This window comes from Sciurus carolinensis, chromosome 2 (assembly GCF_902686445.1).
Source record: "Sciurus carolinensis chromosome 2, mSciCar1.2, whole genome shotgun sequence".
In the NCBI taxonomy this organism is placed as follows: domain Eukaryota; kingdom Metazoa; phylum Chordata; class Mammalia; order Rodentia; family Sciuridae; genus Sciurus; species Sciurus carolinensis.
Genome location: NC_062214.1, coordinates 55669655 through 55692732, shown reverse-complemented (window position 1 = coordinate 55692732; position 23078 = coordinate 55669655). Strand labels below are relative to the sequence as shown.

General features: G+C 42.0%; 1 protein-coding gene and 1 non-coding gene across 2 annotated transcripts in view; one reads left to right on the top strand and one right to left on the bottom strand.

Annotated features, from left to right (window-relative positions):
• Positions 1-7497: 7497 nt before the first annotated feature.
• The window catches only part of Abhd2 (abhydrolase domain containing 2, acylglycerol lipase), a 96631-nt gene continuing 81050 nt past the window's right edge, over positions 7498-23078 (top strand). The window contains exon 1 of the mRNA XM_047540380.1: positions 7498-7623. The gene's annotated coding sequence lies outside the window, so the exon portion shown is untranslated. The remainder of the gene's footprint in view (positions 7624-23078) is intronic.
• Trnaa-agc (transfer RNA alanine (anticodon AGC)) lies at positions 11070-11141 on the bottom strand. Its single transcript has one exon. It is a non-coding gene; the product is annotated as a tRNA-Ala (tRNA).

Here is a 23078-nt window from a genome sequence, read left to right as displayed (position 1 = left end):
AAGAAGATAATGACAAAGGTCACAGAGCATATTATTCCATTTAGATGACATGTCCAGAACAGCCGAATTCATAGTGACAGAAAGTAGACTTCGTGATTGGCAGGGTGAGAAGGGGATGTTCCAGGAAAATACGGAGTAACTGCTAAAGAGCAAGAAGATTTTTTTAGGATAATGAAAATGTCCTAACTTTGACTGTGGTTATGGTTGCACACTCTATGAATATGCAATAAATCATTGAATTGTATACTTTAGGTGAACTGCATGGTATATGAATCATATCTCAATGAAGCATTAAAAATAATCATGATAAAAACAGTGACTATCACTTACAGAGCATGTACTATAGAGTGGGCATTGTATTAAATATTTCACAAGGGGCTGGGGAGATAGCTCAGTGGGTAAAGTGCTTGCCTTGCAAGCACAAGGCCATGGGTCCAATTCCCAGCATCACACACACACACAAAAATTTAAATATTTCACAAGCATTATTTCACTTTTCATCGTTATGAGATGGGCATTATTTTCTCTGTGTTATCAATGAAGAAACTAAGACTCATTAAAGCCTTAGATCATTTGCCCATGAAAACACAACTAATAAATACAGCAGTCTAGACAGATCAGATAGAATTCAGATAGATCCTTTGCTTCTAAAGTGCCTGTTATTCACGTGTTTTTCATGTATTAGAAGAAGATAAATCTAATTCCTTTCAGTTTATTCATAGACATTATTAACAATCAGTGACAAGGTAGGCCTTATGTTTCCCACAATGGATGAGGTGTGTCAAAGGTGCTTAAATTCCTCTTGAGAAAAAAATGTACCTCTTTTTTCTTTTTGGTACCGGGGATTGAACCTAGAGGTGCTTTAGCACTGAGTAATATCCCCAGCCCTTTTTACTTTTTATTTTGACTTGGGGGTCTCCATAAGATGCTGAGGGCCTTGCTAAATTGCCGAGGCCGGTCTCGAACTTGTGATCCTCCTGTCTCAGGCTCTTGAACTGCTTGGATTACAGGTGTACGTCACTGCACCCAGCAAAATTTACCCTCTTCACCACTTGTAAATGTGCAGCTCACTGGTATTAAGTACATCACATTGGTGTGCACTGGTGTGCAATCACTATTATGTCATTTTCAGAACTTCATCTTCCAAAACTGAAAATCTGTATGCATTAACCACTAGTTCCCCCATTACCTCCTTCCTCTAGTCCTATTCGTTCTATTTTTGAATTTCACTATTCTGGGTACCCCAAGTGGAATCATACAATATTTGTCCTTTAATGATTGGTTTATTTCACTTAGCATAATGTTCTCAAGGATATAACAGGTGCTAACCTGTTAGATTATCATTCCTTTTCAAGGCAGAATAATATTCTACTACATGTATATACCACATTTTACTTATCCATTACTCCATCAACAGACATTTGGGTTGTCTCCTCCTTTTTGCAATTGTGAATAATCTCGATGAATGTTGGTATACCACTATCTATTTAAATCAAATTTAACTTTTTAGGTGCCATGTGCGCATTGTGGATGGCATAAGAGATGATTTTAGGGTAGCATATGGAAGAACATGTTAAAATTTAATAGTTAGGACATGATTTCAGTGTAATTAGAATAATCAGAAGCAGTACACCAAGCCTGCAATGTCACAGATATGGCTTCAGTCCACAGGATTTCTCAACCTCAGTCCACAGGATTTCTCAATCTCAACACTATTGACATTTGAGGTCAGGTAACTTGGTGTCGTGAGGTGCCGCACCCTTAGGATGGCTAACAGCATCCCAGCCTCTACCCACTGGATGTCAGCAGCACCTCTCCAGTTGTGACAACCAAAAAAATATCTCTAGACATTATTAAATGTTACCTTGGGGGACAAAATTGCCCTCAGTTGAGAACCACTAATTTAGAATGAGACTGAAGAAGATATTCCATTTTAAAAGTGAGACCATTTAAGGAAATAGGTAAATCATAGAGGAAAAAGTACACTACAGAGTCAAAATTATGGAGAGGATATGCATATGCCTGGAGTTTGGGATATAGGCTCTACGCTGTGCTAGGATATCCAAATATCAAGTGGTCGAGATGAGGCCACTAAGACAAAGGCATTAACTGGCCTCGGCCATTGGTCCTATCCACCTGCTCATCATGCCTACTGATTTTTTACTTTGGTTTTGCTCTGGACAAACTATTTTGTATTCTTCAACTAAGAGACCTCTGTTCCTGGAACGCCACCACCCCACTCACATTCAGCCCCATGGACCTTCAAGTACCAGCTAAAGTCTTCATGAATTCAAATCAGAAGAAATTGTTCTCTACTTTGAAAAATGATTTATGACACTGATTGTACTGTATTGCTTATTGCTTGGTCCTTTGAACTCTCTCTTCAAGTATTTCCCCTTTGTCTTATAACTCCCACCTATGCAGGGATGGGACTTTGTTTTATGGTTTTGTCTAGCTTTCTAGTACTATATGTCTCCTCCATTAAAAACATTTATTATCTTGTTAATTTAAATGTAAGGTAAAACAATATAAGAGTCTCTAAAAGGATATAAACAGCTTTAAAATAGTTCAATAACATGAATTTATGCAAGAAAGGGTGTGTGATGCACTTATTTGATGCACAAGTTTTATTGACTCCTTTGGAATTAATAGGATGAAGAAGTCAATTTTTATTGCTGTAATTAAGGGTGACATCAAGAAGAAGAATGCATGGTGACTAAGAAGTCACCTTTAGCCAAGCATTTGTCTGACTCTATCTAATTATAAGATTGGAACACCTTTCTATGTGCATGTGTGTGTGTTTCATGAGCATTTGCAGTGCTGGGTTTTATGTATGTAACAATCACCATAAAAATTTGTCATCCATATTGGGAGGATTCTGAGGATTACTCCAACAGGGGGCACTATTAAAATTCTGCCCGGCTGCTCCTTTTCGTGATTTTATTATAGATAACCTCACATATAATTTTGAGGAAGCAGCCCAAATCATAGACAATGTTGTTTTCATCATTATTTTCACTGACCAGCTGGAAGCTTTTTCCAATAACAAAAGAAGCCAAACCCCTGAATTTCATCATAGTTTGTCCTCGTGGAACTATTGCAAACTGGGATTTGGAACTTCTAAACAAACTTAGTCTTCATTATCAATAGAAATCTGGCCAGGAGGCCTGAACACAGGGCATTCTGAACCCACTGCCTGAGCTACCCACAAGTAGTACTGGGTGTGACAATAGATTCCTCAGTCTGAGTCATGTTGGGCATCAGGGGAATCCAGGGCAGGACACTGGGGCTACAGCTTTTAGCATTCTCTCAGCCTCATCCATTCCCATTTCCTTCACCACAATTTTGTTAATGAGGTCTAAACTCAAAATCTTAACTTGATCCTCTGAAGTTGTTTTTTTTTTGTTTTTTTTTTTTTTTTTGCGGTGCTAGGGATCGAACCCAGGGCCTTGTGCATGCAAGGCAAGCACTCTACCGACTGAGCTATCTCCCCAGCCCCTTTTTAATTTTTTTAATAAAGAAAATACAAAGGAAAAAGTTTCAATCACCAGGTGGTAAATTTTGCTAGTTTAAAAAAATTCTGCATATGTTGGGGTAGGGTGTGTATAGGAGCCTATACTGTGTACTTTGCTCAGTTTCCTTATAAACCTAAAACTGCTTTAAAAAATAAAGCTCCATATTTAAAATCTCATGATCACCACTTCTGAGGGATAAAACTTAGAAAATGGGTTAAAACCTTAAAGGAAGGTTTTGTTTTGCAGTGCTAGGGATGGAACCTAGTGCCTTACACGTGAGGCAAGTGCCCTGCCACTGAGCCACATCCCTAGCCATGTAGAAGTTTCTTAGGTGAGTTCCTATCATAACTACATTTATTAAGAACTAGCTCTGGGCTGGGGTGATAGCTCAGTGGTAGAGCGCTTGCCTGACATGTTTGAGGCGCTAGGTTCAATTCTCAGCACCACATATAAATAAATTATATAAATAAATTAGTTAATTAAATAAAGGTCTACCCATGACTAAAAATAAAAATTTAAAAAGTCTCATTTCCTTAAAAAAAAAAAAAAAAAAACTAACTCTATGGCAGGCACTGTTTGATGCACTTCACATCTATTAACTCATTTGCTTATTCACAGGACCCCATGAAGGAAGCCTATTACTGTCACCTGCATTTTACAGAAGAAAGCAGAGCACAGAGAGAGACTGCACCTACCCAAGGCCTCAAGGATAAGGAGGGTAGAACAAGGATATGAGCCTCAGTGGCAGAGAGGTTCCAAAGCTGGTGTTCTCAACAATTCCCCAAGGATAAAGAATAACTAACAAACAAGTGAATTGCCGGTTTTGCCAGAAGAGAATAAACAGCATATTATCTGTCCTGGCCATGGCTCCCTGCTGTCTCCCAGGGTAATTTGAGGACTTTCTCAGGTTAGGAAATTCTGCTGAGAGTCCCCCTCCCCCACATCCATTGAGTTAGTGCCAATTCTACTTCAATAAAGTCCTGGAGCTTTAGCCAACCCAGAATGTGAGTAGGAGCTCGCCTTCTCTCTTCCCTTTATAACAAGGAACTCTCATGCTTTTGGAAATTTACTTCACAGCCACAACCCAGTACCTGGCTTTCTCAGGCCAAAGTTCACCAAATCCTCAATCATGAAAAACTACTAAACATGAAAGCAAAAATAAGTCCATTTTGTCTCTTAAATAGCTTCCCACTGAAATATTTTGTAGACAGCCAGGTGTGGTGGTGCATGCCTGTGTTCCCAGTGACTAAGGAGGCAGAAGCAGGAGGCTTGCAAGTTCCAGGCCAGTCTTAGCAATTTAGTGAGGCCCTAAGTAACTTATTGAGACCCTGTCTCAAAATAAAAAATAAAAAGGGCTGAGCATGTGGCTCAGTGGTAGAGCACCTCTGGGTTGATCCCCAATTCCAGAAAGAAAGAAAGAAAAAAAATGCTTTGTAGAATGAAATAATGTGATTAAACAGAATATGGCAAGAGTCACAGTCACCAGAAACAAATAATAGTTTTGTGTGTTGGGAAATGATGATAGATCATTCATTAAGCCACCAGAGCTACAGTGAAGATACACATATCATTTCACTCTCCTTCCCCCCTGCCTGGCCTCAGTTTGCACCTCTTTTTGAGCCTCTGGGATGCAACTGTGTTTTTGAATTCCTGAACTGGACAAACATCCTTTCTAGAACTCTTGGCTGAACCTATGTTCCTGAGATGGAAGGAAAAATCCATTTGCACAATGGCAAGCCCATCTGTAATTCACTCCAAACAGCTGCTTTGTGTGGCTCTGAATCAAGCTGGAGAAATCATCCCAAATCTCAAGAACCATTTCTTGCTTTTTAGAGTCTAACAAGACATCTCAGTCTTCCTCAGCAAACACAGGAGGAACAAAACCTGTACTGGGCTTGGCCAGTTACCTAGCAGCTCTATTTAAGGACAAGAACCAGGAAACTGTGGATCAGAACCAAACATGCCCATGCATGCACACCCACAGACATCCCTGACTAGTAATAAAACTATTCTTCAATTATTTTTTAAAATTTTCATTGACAAAAATTGTATATATTAAGGGTGTATAACATGACATTTTGATATATATAAACATTGTGGAATGTCATCAAACTAGATAACACATGCATTGCCTCATGTACTTATCTGGTGACAAACCTAAAGGTCTTTTCTGGAAGTCTAAACAGTTTTAACACCAAGAGTCAGGAGCATGGAGTGAGGTGGTGAGGGGTCTCTCACTAAAATTCCTTGCCTCAAAAGTCTGGGTTTTTCTTTTCCAAGATGAAAGAGAATGTTGAAGAATAAATAAATGTTGAGATGAAATTTTATTTTAGGTCACACGATAATTGGATTAAAGATACAACAATGAGCCAAGCATGGGGATGCATGCCTGTAATCCCAGAGACTAGGGAGACTGAGGCATAAGGATCACAAGTTTGAGGCTACTGTCAGCAACTCAGTGAGACCCTAAGCAACTTAGTGAGACACTGTCTCAAAATAAAAAATAAAAGGGCTGTTGAAGGCTCCTGGGTTCAATTCCCAGTACCAAAAAAATATACAGTAATGGCAAAGGATTCTTTCTCCTCCTTCACTCTAATGTACCATGGGTGTGGGTTCTTTCAAAGGTGAACACAAAATATCTGGGGCTCAATTCAGCCTAAAGAGACTATTTCTGTTCGTACTCTCAGATGTCTACACGTTAAGAATGGGGAATGTGCTTCAGGGAAATGACAGATGTATTTCCAGCAGTGATTTTTGGTCCAGAACCGAGCAGTCATTGAAGGATGTTATTTGGTCACCCTCCATGAAACCTAAGCCAGCCCACTTCCTTGTCACAATCCTGAAATATACTGGAAAAAATTTAGCATTCACTCAAATACTACTTCCATATTCTGGCTATTTGGCTCTTCCCATTTCATCCCGTCTTTCTCTTATAGCCCCACTGTGTCTTGGTAATGTGTCCCTGTCTGCCCCACGGGAGTTACATTTCAAGTCCCTCAAGTGTTCTATTCTTAGTAAACACATGCATTGCAAAAGCAGTTTCAGGCTCATAGAATTTTAGAATTGGGCCTACTTCCATGGACGGATGGGGTAAGTGAGTGAAGAATCAGTCCTGATGAATGCCTAGTGAATGCGAGGCACTGTTAATGTTTACCAGAGTTGGTTAATCCTGTCATCAACTACTAGTGCTACCCCCACTTGCCAAATGAAGAAATCAGGGAGAACGCAGAAAGGTTAAGTGACTTGCCCAAGCCCACACTCTAGTACCACTTCAATTCTCTATCAGACCTTAAAGGCTACATTCTTCCAAGAGGCCTCCTACTGGCAAGGGGTTGGTTAAGGTGTGAAAGGATAACTGAGGTCCAAACCGGTCCCTCAGATTCCTGTCCCCATCCCCTATCCCCAGAGGACTCTGCCTCCACATCCTTTCATCTCCTTCTGGTTGGGCGACTCATTGCCTTCCCTCCTCTCTCCTGGGTTATGATTCCAAATTTCGACCCCTGAATTCTGGGTTACAGGTGATTAGTCGGTCTGCCTGGTCCCACCAGTCCCCGTAGCTGAGCTACCAGCCGACCTTTCTCCTCTCATCCTCAGATGACACTAGACCTTACCTAGACTCCCAAACTAGCTTGCGGTCACAATCGCCCCCTCTCTTCACCCCACCCTAATCAACATCAAACACCACCCATCTTCTAGCCGAGCTCTCTTTTCCAAGCCCCCTCGGGGCGGGCCTTACCCAGCAGCGTCTTGGCCCACGGGCCAAAGACGTCAAAAGTAACCAATAGTCAAAGAGCTCCACTAAGGACCCCCGCCTCCTCTCTGAGAAGCAGCTCCATTGACCAACGGGTTGCCAATCAGGAGCAATGAGCGCGTTGGGCAAGTAGAGTAGCAGCTGAGCTACCCAATGAATAGGCGGACTCCTGCAGCTGGAGGCGTGGCAGAGGCGGTAGTCAGGGGCGTGGCGGCAGTTGCTTGGGCGGGGCCGGTAGCGGCGGGAGCTGCACTGGCCAGGGGTTCCGGCTGCATTTCCATGAGCGCAGCCGGTAGCGGCGGAGCTGCGGGAGCCGGACTCGGGGCGAGCTGGGCCGCCGTAGTCAACCTCGCGCAGGTAAAGCCACAACCTAGCGAGCTTCGCGGAGCCGGGATCGCGCCCTGGTGCCGTCGGGCCAACATCCCCGGCCCCGCGGTTCCCAGTGTGGCTCGGCCCTTCGCGCCGCAGCCTGAGCGCCCCGGATCCTCGGGGATCCTCGCGGTCCTGTCATTTAGCGCCGCAGGGGTCCCGCCATCTGGCACCGCGGCGGTCCCCAGGGCCGGCTTTCCCAGTGGCGGAGACAACCAGGACCACGGAGGGATACGCCTTCCGGAAGGTCCTTTGTCCCCTCCAGCTCGGAGAACCGAGGCTGGGGACAACTCCGACCGCGGCCTCCTGGCTGCCGTCCCATCGATGCGCACTCTTGGGGCCTGAGGGAGATGGAGAAGGGTTTGCTGTCCACACTTGGTGAAGAAGGTCCCGGATCCAAACCTGGAAGGAGAGAACCGGGGGGCCTGTTTACAGCCACTGATATTCGAGGGGGCCTCTGCATTTGGGTATCGCGGGGCGCACCCAGGACCAATGGGTTCAAGTTCTAGAGAGACAGTTTTTGACCCACTTGGAGGTGCACTTATTGAGCGTGACCCCACGCGGGTCTCTGTTCTAGGCTTTTCGTGGTTTTTCCCCACAATGAGAGCTGTCCAGCAGCGATGGAGGCAGCCTGCCAGACCAGGCAACCAGCGCCTCGACCTTGGAAGTGTCCAGGCAGAGGCCGGATGACAGCCACCTGTCAGGGATGTTTAGGAAGGACTCCCGAGGGAGCATTGCATGATCCATCTGTAAGGACTCTCTCCATCCACAGATGCACTATGGCTGACATTTAATGCCTAGATTGAGGATATTTCTGGGTGTCCAGTAGGATCAAAGTGGGTGTTGAATTTACCCATAATGAATTTTGAGGTTTCAGCTCTCAAGTGTTGATATAAGCAAAGAGAATGGATTATATGAAGAGATTTACCCAAAGATAAATAACCAAATGGTTTATTTTTCCACTATGAAACTCCTTAATTTGAACTATTATGAATTTAGTCTCTCTTTTGGTTGCTCCACCTCCAGTTTGTCAGTTTCACCTGCATTCCAGTAACCAAATCCAGAGGCAGCTTCCAAGAACCGGCTTAGGAGAGGGACCTGGAGATTGCAGGTCTGGCAGAGTCAACATGATCTGTTCCCAGAGCTTTTCATGGGCCATTTGGTTATAACCATATTAAGCAGAGTCTAAAAGACAAACCATCTATTTTGTCCCTTTACTACCTTCTGTCAGTTGCCTGAATAGAGAGGATATAATCATCTGAAGGTCAAGAGACAGAGGAAGAATCTTATAAAACTTGCTCCTGTTTGAGAATGAATTTGGTTGAATAGCCAACCAAAAAATACATTAGTCCACATATTGCTGATTATCAGCATGAACTTGATGTTTTAGAGCTGAAGGCTCCTAAGAGCTCATCTAATTCAGTCTCCTCAGTGTGCTGATGAGGAAACTGAGTCCTGAGGCAGGCACCTGGCTGGCTGGTCATCACAGAGCCATGACTAAGGGTTGATCTATTGACCCTGGCTAGTGCATGACTTGCATTTCATTCCTAGCCTAGTTCTCTCATTCTCTGTTTGGGGAGACCAGAGAGATTAGGAGCACAGATCTGGTGGCTGAGTGCCTGGGCTTGAATCTTAGCCTTGCCTCTTAGTAGCTGTGTGACTTTGTTCCTTAACCTCTCTGTGCCTGTTTCCTCACCTGCGAAACAAGAAGATAATGGTGCTTAGGTTAGAAGATTGTTTTTTTTTTCATTGCAGGGTCTTTTTTTTTTTTTTTTTTTTGTGGTGCTGGGGATTTAGAACCCAGGGCCTTGTGCTTGTAAGGCAAGCACTCTACCAACTGAGCTATATCCCCAGCCCAGAAGATTGTTTTTAAAAGTGCATGACTTATATATTGGAAACATTTAGAACAGTGCCTGGCACATAGTAGGTACTATAGATTTGCTAAATAGAATGTTTTGATGTCCCTTTGTACAATTTTTCTGCATATCTACCACCAAATATTTTCTATCAGGAGCTAATTCCAACTCCCCCACCCTTGATTCATTAAATATATTCCAAATTTCATTTTAGCATAGACATCTGCAGGGGTTTCCAAGTCCCATTGCATTTTTATCTTACTTGTTTTTCTTTCATTGAATCAGATAAGTCAGTTTTTCTCATGTAATTACACTCTTCTTAGGTGCCAAATTTTATTATCTTTAAAGGGGGTGGGAGGGAATCTCTCAAAGTGGTAAACAAAGTCCCTGATGATTCCAATCTCCAGGGTGTCCTTCCACATATGTATTCCCTCTGTTCAGCCTTCCTCCCTGGCTGTCGGTGTGATGCAGCTTGATTATAAATGGATGAACATTTTTAGATTAAGATTTCATGAGCCACTGTATTAAGTGCTTTTCAGAAGTTCAGGGATCATGTGTCAATGCATTTAAGCAAGTTCCTTAGTCATTTGAGTAGGGGGAGCAGCAGCAGCACCCGTGTGGCCTGGCAGAGACAGAAGTATGTGACTGAATCTTGCTGGTAATGTAACTTGTTCACTGGTTTATCTGCATTTTTCCTGTTCTTTTCAAGGACTTGAAATTAACCAGAGGGCAAATTCAATCAGTGGTCTTTTCACTCTTATTTCAGTCCCTTTTTACTTTCACTTTCATTTTCTCTGTCTTCATGGTTTTGACAGATGGGGACACTCAGTTTGCCAGCCCATTTACTTTTAAAGGAAAGATATCTGTCATCTTGTTTCTAAATTTTTTTTCCCCAGAAATCCATTCCCCTTTGGTTTTTGTCTTCTCTGTTTTGACAAAACCCATTGATTAGCACTTTCTTTTCCTTTCTTTTCTTGAGCTTTGGTTTTTTGTTTAAGTGAAATAGGTGCCACTATATGGGCACTTTCTATCTTGTTCTTTTCTCAGGACATTGCTGTGGAAGGGCTTCTCATTCACCTTATTCCTTGATTCATTCACTAATACCTTTCTCCTAATGATCTTTGGCAGACTCACACACACTACAGTGGGCTCCCACCGCTCTTGCCCAGAACTCCTTTCTGCCCAGAGTACAGGACAATTTCCTATGGAAGACAGGAAGAATCTCTCTTAGTGTTTGGCCTAAAATCCCACTGTGTGAAAAGCCCTGGCAAGAGAGACACTTCCGATATAATGGAATTCCATGTGGCAAAATTCTCGCTTACAATATTCTTATTTTTATCGGATGGTGGGTTTTGAACCCTCCTTGACCAGTTTAAGAATGTAGATGACATGGACATGAGGTGTTCTAGCCTTCCTGTTTCATGTTGGACTGAGCTGTCCCCAGGAACAGAGCACTAGAAGTGCAAAGTCTCTTGATGTGGTTTGGTGTTGATTTTACAACAGCTTTTCATGGTCCAGCATTTTTGACCAGTGCATGATTAAGGTCATTTTTAACCCCTGTGCTTCCATTTTTTTTTTTGGTGGTGCTGGGGATTGAACCCAGGACCTCATGCATGCTGGGCAAGCACTCTATCACTGAGCCACATCCCCAGGCCCCAATTCTGTATTGATAGCATATAGATGGTGATATTATTTCCCTTAAGGATCATTTTATATCTGCACATGTATACTTTTGTTGTCTTGGTTCCATGGCATTATTTGGGGAATTAAATATTTTCTGTTTATAAAATGGCTGGTGTGGACAGATGAGGAGCCCTGCTGTTACCCAGGACGTGTGGACCCAGGTGGGTGAAGGGCTTATTCCACATGGACCCATTCTCTGTTCTTTTGAGTAGTTAAGTAGCTGACAGGTAAAGAGTTGATTAGAGAATTGGAACATGGATGACCCTGGGTTTGCCAGGTTTCTGATTCTTTTGTTGTCTTTAAGTGGCAGTTCATTAAGTTCAACAAGTTGAGCATCTGGTGTGGGACAAGAAAGTTAACCAGATTAAAGGGAGTATTTGCTTTGTTGCAAAAAGACTATTTCATTCTTAAATTGATTTTATTTAAATTTAAAACAATTTTTAATGTTTTTAATTCAACTTTTGTGTTTTAAAAAATAGGTATATGATGAAAAAAATATTTGAAAGGCACAAAAAGTTGTATAGTAAATATGTCTCAGTCCACCCTGATCCCTGCCATGTGGTTTTATTCTTCAGAGGAAACCAGTAGTACTGATTTCTTCATCCTCCAGAGATAGTCCATGCACATCTAATATATTTTATACATCTAGTGCAAGTTCACTTTGGATATTCCAAACACCCCATTCTTTTTACACAAATGGTAGTGCACTACATGCTTGCTATTTGGAGCCCTGCTTTTGTTCACTTAATATTTCTGGGCAGAATGAAAAGAGCTTCCACGTCGCCTTTTTATGAAGGCTGTTTATTTGAGATGTCTGTTTTCTGCTTCTGAGGATGCTAAGAACCCATCTTATTTTGGTCGCAGCTTCCTCTGGAGATCTTAAAGCATTTCGTGATGAGTTGGGGGCAAATATTTTTCTTCTCTATGTTCTGTAGCCCTAAGCCTAAGAATAGGCAGGGTGAGGTAGAAGACTTCTCCTCAAGGTCACCCCGTGAAGGGGGAACTGGGGTGTTGGAGAAAGAGGAATGCATTAGACCTTGAGGCCTCCACCTTGATCTCTGGGCAGAATGTACTGGAATTGCCAGGGGAAGTTTTGTTTTCTCTCTGGTCTCCAGAGAAGTCCCTTGGCCTCCCTAACGCACATGTCCAGCCTCTCTGCTGTGTCTGATCCTGTATCCTGCACTGCAGCATTCACAGTGTTTGTCTTCACCTTTGGGTGTCAGAAAGGAACCTTGCCCTTCATCACAGGACTTCCCGTTTGGGGAGTGTTATTAAGTGCCCAGGTAAATTACCAGCTCTTGCACCTGCTCCTCTGTGAAGCGTCTTTCCCAAATCCGTATCTGATTTTTGTTGTCCTCCTTGGCAATATTTTCAAAGATCTCCAAATCACTTGACCACTTCCAAGGTCTAACCTGAACCAGCTTTGCTAGCAAAGTCTTTCACTGGTACTGAATCTAAGAAGTGAGTTTTCAGTTCTTCATATTTGAATTTTCTGTAGTTATGTTTGTTTTAAATAACCACACTGATTTAAATATGGCCTTGTAGTCTTCTGTGGTTTCCAGATTTTGCCTTTTGTTTTCTCTTTTCTTTGAAAGTACCTTAACTTTTATCTTGCTTTTATTTACCTCCAAGTCTGATTTAGAATCACCTTGCAATTGAATGTTCAAGATGTTAGTCAGCCAGGCTAATCTAGAGACTTTATTTCCTGGTCTTTGCTCATTGGCGTCCATGTTATCCTTCAGTTGTTCTGCAGATACTGTGTTATGTAGTGTGAGAAGAGGGAGGGAGTGTTATCAGTTAAACATTTTCCAGTCTTGCCTGGATAAAAGAGATAGATAAAGCTTTAAAAAGTTGCTACATCTGTGTACAATCACTGTAGGCATGGATTTAAGTTTACTTCACAGGCAGTGAAGAACAAAAATCAGGAAGTCCAACTAGAGGATTGCCAAAATTTTCATTTTTTTACAAATATGGCAATACAAAGACCCTGACATCTCTGTTCATCACCATTTCACTTAGAAAGAAGTATTTTTGCCTCAAAAATGTCAGAAGAGCTGGGTACCTGGCACATATCTGTAATCCCAGAGACTCAGGAGGCTGAGAGAGGAGGATTGCAAGTTTGAGGCCAGCCTCCGCAATTTAGTAAGGCCCTGTCTCAAAATAAAAAAGGGTTGGGGATGTAGCTCAGTGATAAAGTATCCCTGGGTTAGACCTCCAGTAACCATCCCCCACCACAAAAAAATATCAGGAGGTCACTATCTTAGGATAAAGAGCACCTTCAAAACAGACCACAGTAGCTTAATAAAAAATTTGAGTTGATGGCCATTGAATTGTGGCATTTGGGAAGGCCTGAAGTAGAAGATTTTATTCAAGGAGCAGTTCTGGTTTTTCAGTTTCCTTAATGCCTGCTAGTGTCTTGCTAGGAAGTCAACCCACTCATTTAGTCCAGCCGACCCACCTGGGGCATACATCATGCAGTGGGGGTTTTGTCTAATGTTTTGGGTGGTGCAGACCCTACAATGTTGATATGCAGTTATAGCATCTCATATTGATATGAACTAATATTGGGATTGTTCTGGTCGTTCATGTGTGAAGAGTCATGTTGTAGGACTAAGGAGTGGGAGGAGGCTGAGGAGGGACCTCAGCAACTCACTGGAATTAAGTAAGGCCCTTCAGCCATGTTTACAGGTTGGTTCTTTTGAAGCAAGTAAAAACCAATTAAACTTATGATTTAGCATGTCAGGTGATGGTGCAGATTCTTTCTGAGATTAAGTGTGACTTCTCATCCAGGTCCCTGGCACTGTGTGCTCTTCCTCTAATGCTGTCACCTCCTGTAGCTCACTCATTTTGTGTTAAGAATTCCCCAAACCAGAGCCCAGAATATGGTTTGTGTTTTATTTTTAAAATTTTTTTTGCTTTTTGTGTTTTTTATTACCAGGAATTGAACCCCAAGGGTACTTGACCACTGAGCCACATCCCCAGCTCTTTTATATTTTTATTTTGAGACAAGGTCTCACTAAGTTACTGGGGCTGGTTTCAAACTTGTGATCCTCCTGCCTCAGCCTCCGGATTCACTGGGATTACATGCATGTGCCACCACACCCAGCTCCATGATATGTTCTTGAGGTTCCTTGAGTTCCCATTAGATGAAGACTTTTGGTTTCATGTTAATGATAATTGGACATATTTTCAAGGCCTATCCTAGAAAATTGGAATATCTAATTATATTAGTCCACCCTCACAGCCTCAGTGCCCCGCATTTGTATATGAATTCCTGATGAATTGGAGCCATGTAAACCCTAGTATAGAGAAAGATCCAGAGATGGACTTAGTAAAGAAAAGAGGCAATAGCATTCAGTGAAGCTGATGATAGCTCAGAGCACTGTTGGGATGAAGGCCGCAGCAGCTGTACCAGCTGAGAAAGGTGACATGAGAATGGAGTCGTCACACCTGTGTCAGGTGTAGTGTAGGCTCTCCTAGGACCTGCCCAGGAGCAGGTGGGACCACACTGACACTGGATAATGTTGGCAGGCATTTCAGGCCTGAAAAATGGTGTCAGTTTCATTGCATTAATGTATTTCATCTGAATTTTACTGCTCGAGTCATTTTAGTTATTTGTGAATGTACTCTGGTCTCCATAATCCTAAAAGTACTAAAAGAAGTTTATGTTGTGTTTTAGGCTCATACAGTTTAAGAAATAATGTGATAAATAATAATTGGATGAAAATAATTCAATTTAAATTTAAGAATCAAATACAGGGCTGGGGCTGTGACTCAGTGATCCTTAGAGGGTATGAGGCACTGTTTTTGATTCTCAGCACCGCATATAAATAAATAAATAAAATAAAGGTCCATCAACAACTTGAAAAAATGCCCATTTTAAAAAAAGAATCAAATACAAAGTAATTTAATAAAGAAGTTTTGACAAGGTTAGTTTTTCCCCTTAGCAGGGGCCACTTAGTACCTAAGTTTGGAAGACCCCAGTGCAGGAATCTAAGCTCTGTGAAGAGGACACAAGTCTTATTTGCATCATGCATGGCTCCTTTCCATGTGTTGAACAATGTAGAAATATGCATTGAATTGAAATGAAGAATCGGTTGACATCATTAGGTTTTTGCCTTAGTGAGATCTTGTTCGCTCAGACTTTGAAAGTGGTAAAGTGATTTGGAAAATTTGGGAAACACTCCCAAGGAGAGCAGCACAGATTATGTATAGGTTTGGGGAAGATGCTTTACAAGAGAGCAGGTACAAGTTGTCACACCTCTGTATGTATGCAGCCAGCATTTATTGTTCACACTAATGAAAAGGAACCCTTCCCAAAGTAATTCCTTTGGTTCTTATCATATATTTATTTTTGAAGTGAATGATAAAGTTCTCTTATTGATATTTGCATGACCTAAACGCATATTAGAATGAGAGTTGACAGTTGCCCAAAGCTTATTTGCCACAAGTGACTCATAACTCAGGGACAGTTGTGACTTGACTGCAGTCAAAAGTTAGGGTGAGGGCTGGGGATATAGCTCAGTTGGTATAGTGCTTGCCTTGCAAGCACAAGGCCCTGGGTTCAATCCCCAGCACCACAAAAAAAAAAAAAAAAAAAAAAAGTTAAGGTGAGCTTGGACCTCAGTGGCTACCAGGTCTATTTATCCTGTTGTTAAATAATCATCCACTCACTTATTATGAAGATTTTTTTTTTTTTTTTTTGTACTAGGGATTGAACCCAGGAGCACCTAACCACTGAGCCACATCCATCCCCCTTATTTTGTTTTTTGAAACAGGGTCTTGCTAAATTGCTGAGGCTGGCCTTGAACTTGTAGTCCTCCTGCCTCAGCATCCTGAGCTGCTGGGATTACAGGTGTGTGACACTGCACTTAGCTTATTGTGAGAATTTTAAAATTATACAGAAGACTGAATTAAACAGTGAGCCCCCGTGCCCCTTTTGCCCATCATCAGCTTTAATTCATGACCAGTTGAGTTTCCTCTATTCTCTTAGCCACATCCGTCAACCCACATTTATTTTGCAGTAGATCCTAAACATGGTATAGTTGCATGTATAAATATTTCCATGGCATCTCTTAAAGATTACAGACTCCTTTATGAAACATCTGTTATTACACTTTTAAAATTAACAAATTCCTTTATCATCCAGTATTTAAATCACTTAAAATTTTCAGTTGTCTAAAAATGTTGTAAGTGTTTATCTTAAGTTTAATTTTTTTGAATCAGGATTCAGATAAGAATCACACATTGTGTGTGTAAACTACAGGTCCCCTTCCTTTGCTTTTCTCCACTCTACCATCAGTAATTTTTAAAAAAATTATTTATTTATTTATTTTTTTAGTTGTCGACAGACCTTTATTTTATATATTTATATGCAGGGCTAAGGATCAAACCCAGTGCCTCACACCTGCTAGGCAAGTGCTCTTCCACTGAACCACAACCCCAACCCAGCCATCAGTAATTTATTGGAAGAAACTGAGTATTTTGTCTTGTAGAGAGATTTATTTACTTTTGAACAGGCAATACATTCACATGACATAATAATCAACTGATAACACCTGGTAAGGAGGGTGAAATCTTTTTCCCCAGAAGTAATCAATGTCACTAGTGCTTTGTATATTTTTTTCTGGAAGTATTTTATGCATAGCCCCTCAAATGTGTGTGTTTGCATATATATCCTTTTTCTTTCTGTTTTTTTATATAACTAGTAGCATATTGCACGTTTTTCTGCTCCCTTTTTTATTTCATTAATGTGGAATGACGTATCTTAGCAAATCTCTACATGTGTGATTTGGCATCCTTTTTAAACTTTGGTCATGTATCCAATTATGAAATACTTTCTAAAAGTTGAGGAAACCACAATATTCCTAGTATGATGTGATTGCACTAGAGTCTTCAGAGCTGGACAATGCTGATTATTTTCATTTGTTTTGCAAAGATTTACAGAGCCCTTTCTCTGCTGGATAGTGCACTAGGCCTCAGCTTTCAAGATCTTCACTGGGACCTGGACACCTTATGCCCCACCATCGGCCACACTTGGACCATGGAGGCTTTCTTTGAATGAATGCTAAGCTCCCTGTGTGACCAGCATCACACTGTAGACTTTAGCCTCTCAGATTCCAAATTCCCTAGCTTCAATTCCTTCCTCTATTCTGATCATGTAAATAAAGTGCTCACTCATTCTTGTCAATGACATTGAAAAACATATCCTTCTAAATGGTGAGATGATGGAAAATGCCCAGTAAATTATAGCCAGGGATGTTTTTTCCAATTTAGAAAACAATCCCTTTCCCTCAGTCTATCGTGAATATCATCCATCAGTGATTATTATTGACTCTACATAGCAAACTGGACATTGCATTGAAATTGCAAGAGACATCTTAACTTTGTCACCAGAGAGCTTCTAAGAGGAGTATATATATATATATATTTTTCTCTCTGTTGGGAGAGGGCTTACAGAGCTTCTGATGAGGGGGCTGAAGTGGTGAGATCCATCTGGCTCTCCAAAAGTTCTCTGACATGGATAGGTATCTTCCCCTCTCTGTTTGTAGAGGCTTATTCAGGGACTGGCACAGGGAGTACCTCTGGCCTCAGTTTCCTTGTTTACATTCACAATAATTCACAAGGCTGTTGTGAGTACCAAATGAGGTAATGTCTGAGGAAACACTTTGTAAGTAGTAAATTATGTACTTGGTCTCCACTGTCAACACAAATTCATTTTGTGACATGTCTGAGGAGTAAGTGAGGTAATGCTTTAAAATCACTTGATAAGCTGTAGAATGACATAAATAGGAGATTTTATCACCATCTAGTTCTGTCTCTTTATTTAAAGATATGGCAAGTTAAAAATAATGATGTCAGAGCCAAACAACAATACTAGACCCCAGGATAAGTCTTTGATCCCTGAACTTGGGGTGCTGAGAGTGGCTAATAGTCTGGAATGGGGGAAGGAATATGTACATGCATGGTCCAGATGTTACCTGTAGAAGATGGTTAAGTTGGGGTTGGTAGTGTCTGCTCAGAGGCAGGATGGAGACCAGACTGCCCAGATATCTGGCTCTGGACTGGGATCTTCCATCTTTGGTGAATGGAGTGAGCCCTTTCATCTTCCTTGGCAAGCACACCACTACCAAATTCGCATCGTCTTTGTGTTTTTAATTTTTATGTAATAGCAGGATGCTCTGGTGTAGCGTGCTTGACCTACTCTACCTCATTTGTGCCTCACAGTGACTCTTCAAGGAAGGTCTTATTATCCCCACTGAATGAGTAAGGAAAGAGAGGTACCAGGGTTAAGGAATTTGCCCAGTTACACAACTAGTATGTAGTATAGCTGCAGCGTGGGCCAGATTGTGTGCCCCTGCAAGGAACCTCTGAACCCTGCCATTAGAGGAAGCCTTTCAATAAAGCACGAGTCTTTGTGACACCAGTTGACTTCTTTACATAAGTTTGTTTTCAGAATACCAAAGACATTTGACAAAGGATTTTTCTGTTTCCCTTAGGTGTTAAGAAGGAACCCTACTTTTATAATTCATAGCATCTTGGTCTAGGGTAACCTAGGATTTATGCTGTTCAAATTTATATTTTCTGGACCAAATAAGCTCATGTCAGTTGGGAAATACCCTAGGCAATTTTGTTGCATTACTTGTTTGGACTGAGTAGCCAAAATCATGTGTCTTCTAATGGTATTTATCTGAATGCCAATAACCAAAGGATAGGTTTCTGTCTCTCGTCCCTTTTGGGGCCTTTCCTTCCTTCTGCTATCTAGAACAACCTATTGTTGCTTTCTTTTTTCTTTATTTGTAAGACAGTAGTTTCTGAAGTAGATTTATAATTTTCAGCCTGGTAAGATATTTATTAGACAAACAGAAAAGTATGGAAGCAACATGGTGCTGGACAGTAGCTCCTCTGAGTGATGGAAAGTGGAAAACTTTCATTTTGGATGGAAAATTATCTTCTTGAACTTCAAGATTGTTCTTTAAAATACCAAAGACTTCTGATGGCGTGGGTCACCTTGCCCTGTTCTGTCAGTGCACAGTGGTTTGGCAGTTACTCCTAAAGGCCTGCACCTCTCGGCCTAATGGAATAATCTGGTAAGGAAGTTCTGTTGCAGGAATCATGATGGTGATGCTTTAGGCTTATGCCTTCCCCACAAACTCAGTCAACCTGTAAATATTTACAGATGTCCATCATGTGCTCAACCCCTCCAAATTTCAATTTGTGTAGAATTTAAACATGGAGATTGAATTAGCAGGGTATCAGTGAGAATCCCCAGTAGAGATTAAAGAAATGGGAATCATCACTTTTAGGTAGAGATGAGACTGGCAAATTTTCTAGTTGTGATAGAGTATTTAAAAAATGTGAAGATGATTTTAGTGGCTAGAGGAAATAAGCCCCAATAAAAGTTCCTGTATTGTTTCAGTGGGTTGCAAAAACTAGTTGAATGCCATAAAGGGCTTGTGATGTCGCTCTAGTGGTGAATGACAGTGGTTGTCCTGCATAGTCATGGGTATGTTTACATGTACCCAAGTAAATGCTTCTTACACCCACAAGTTTACATTAGCCCCTCACATGTACAACATTGCACATACAACCCAGCACACACACCACAGTGGCAGATGTGTGGCACCATTTCCAGGCCGACATCTGGAATTCCCCTCCTAAGCAAAGCACCGAAGCTTCAATCCACAATGACTCATTGTTCCTGCTCCCAGACCCATCCCTCTTGCCCTGCCTGCCTGTCTTCTGAATGCCCAGCATTCTGCTTTGGCTCAGCTGTGAGCCCTGCCTGATGTCTACACCCACCCCTCCTCTCACCTTCTCTTCTATTCTATCTTTTCCTGTGGTCCCCCAATTGTGACCTCCCTCTTTCTGCCTCCTTATTTTGAATTTCTCTAGTATTTGTAGTTGGTACTAAAGGACTTAGTTTTTTGGGGGGGGGTTTGTACTAGGAATTTCACCCAGGGGTGCTTAACCACTGAGCCACATCCCCAGTCCTTTTTTGTATTTTATTTAGAGACAAGGTCTCACTGAGTTGCTTAGGGCCTCTCTAAGTTGCTGAGGCTGGCTTTGAAGTCACGATCCTCCTGCCTCAGCCTCCTAAGCCACTGGGATTACAGGTGTGCACCACATTATGTTGTGGAGACCTTGTATTATACTTTTATAGCCCAAACAGAAGTTAGAATGCAGGGAGTGCCTTTGGTACCTGTGGGGAGCAAGGTGGAATGTCAGAAGGGGAAGGGTGTAGTTTGCTAAACATCTTCCCCAGTGGTATTAACACTTTTCCTGGTGGATTTGTCCTTTTCATTTGCAAACCACTGCTTTCTCCATGAAGGTGCTCCCAATTTAGGCAGGTGAGTTAATTTTTGGTTAATGGCACCATTTTCTTTTTGAGTTGTAGAGAAGCATCTGCCCTGCTTCTGATGAAACCATCTTTCTTGATGGCCACTCCCTCACCTCCCAGGAAACTAATGAGGCAGCAATATTTATGCACTGGGAAAGCCCAGAGAGGAAGCTCTTGGGATGGGACAAGAGCAGAGTGGCTGAGCATCTGCTTTCTGTAGTGTGCCTGCTCTATGTTGCGTCTTACTTCATGGAGGCAGACAGGGGTGGGCTTGGAGCACAGCCTGCCTGTTACAGGCAAAGTTTGGAAAAAAAACAAAGGAGGAAGGCTGCTGGTAGGCTAGGGTGGCAGTGGACTTGCCCTCAGGCTTTAAAGAAGGCTGAGGAAATTTGTTTACAGAGTGGGAGGCAGGAGGGAGTGAGGCCCAGAACAACAGTGGAGTGTTTGTATTGGACGATGGGGAGACAGGAACACTTAAGGGTGTGGACTTCTGTCTCTTTACTTGCTTCTTTAAATGGAAAAGCAACCCATTTAGTGCAAACCCTAAATTATATCAACCCGAAGAGCTTCCTCTTGAATTTCTATTTTTCTAGATTGTTCAGTATCCTCAGTGCAGAAAGCTAATGAAGCCAAGCTCAGGACTGCCTGGAGACCAATTCCCATCCTCCTCTGTGTTAAAATGCTCTAGCAGTTGCTTTAAAACTAACAATTTTTTCCCTAATCTTAAAATATTTACTAAGGCAGCTTTCCTCTGAAGTGTTCAAAACATTTTACAAATCAAAACATTTTTTAACCCACATAATTTCATCAACTTTCCATCAGTAACCTGTAATGGAACTTCCCCTCTCCCATTTTTAGAAGAAAACATAAAATTTCTTGAAGTTCGGATGATTCCCAAGATTAGTTGGCAGAACCAGGATTCAAACCTAGGTCCTCTGTTTCTAAAGCTTGTATTCCAATTAAACCACATGGGGTCTTAGGCTAAGCTTCAAAATTCCCAGAGAGGGCAAGTAACCAGAGCTACACACAGCATGCTCAGAGAATAATCCTAGACGTCATTGGAAGCAAGTAGTGCGGAAACACACATGGGATCCCCTCCTTCCTCTGACCTCCAGAATCTAGCACTTCTGGGTCCTTCCACTTGGTTTGTGTCCTGAAATTTGGGTTGAGACTCTTTCAGCTCTCCAAATCAATAGGAGTGATAGCAGAGGTTGGATGGGGACTCCCTGGAAGTCCAGCGTTGGGGCTGGCTTGATCAGCACCAGGTGGGTGGCTCTCCTACCCTTTCCTTCATGTTTAGCCCAAAGACCTGAGCACAAATCAGTCCTCCATATTTATCTGCCTTTGCTGGTAAGCGTTTGTTTTCTAAGACTTGGTCACAGTGGAATCCATGTGACCTCCAAGCCTGCTGCTCCAAACTGGCAGGAGATCCTGTTTCTACTCATAGCATCCGAGGTATTTATAAAACAGGAATAAGTAAAGAATGCCTAAAATGCTGTGCACACTGTATGCTCTTGCCCCCAGAACTTCCTTTCAGTCTTGGAAGGAGGAGGAGGCTAGAACTTTTCCTCTGTCTAGCCTTTTGTTAGAGGACTTGGTGGTTGATCTCTGAGGGGAGCTGTTGCTCTCACAGCCGGCAGAATTCCTCTCCAGAGAGCCCCTGAGCTGGGAGAGGAAGTGAACTCAGGCCTGCCCCACCTGGGGGAGTGGACAGAGTAGGAGGTCTGGGGCAGAGACTATAGTGTAATGCAAGGTCATCTGCATTATAATAGGCGGCACGTGTTCATGCTTCCATTAGAGGCCTAAAAGTATTTACATTAGACAATTTCTGTGGTGATCTGGCACTGGGGGACTGGGAAACCAGAATGCTCCGGAATGGGGACACCTCATTTTTATTTTATCTTTAACTGAAGGTAGCTATAAGATCTGGGTGAAACTTTTTTTGCCTGCCTTCCTGAGGTCCTGGGAGTCTCGTAGTCCTTCAGTCAAGTGCTGTACCAGGCACTGGGGTCCTGCTCTCCCACCCACTCGATGTTTCCTCCTCCTAGAAGCTCCTTTGCAGACACAGAAGAGCCAAGGATCTGGGCTGTTCCTTGGACATACCCTGGAGGTTTCTTTTGTGCATGTAGATGCACTTTTCTTTGGTTGTACCCATCTTTTAAAATTCCAGTAAACTAGATTCTTGAGTTCACTGGGTTCTGGTAAACTGAGAGTTTGCTTTTGATATTCCTGAATTCAATTACAGTATAGGTTTTTGTTTTTTTTTTTTAACAATATTTAGAGCTGTTGGATTTCTCTATTTAGGTATGTGTCCTCTTAGAAAATCCTAGACTTTCAGAGGAAACACCTGCTTATGTTCTTTTTTGTTTATTCTTATGATGGATTGGTTTCTCAGTGGTAGAGAACACAGTTCTGCTTGAGATTTCCTAAGAACCTTCCTTGTTCATTTTTAGTCGTAGGTACTATTCTTTCTCAAGTTTCTTTGGGAGTGGGAGAGGCTGGCTTCTCTGTTGTACTTGATTAAGGGCATGTAAAGTGTTCAATTAAATGTGCATGTTGAACTG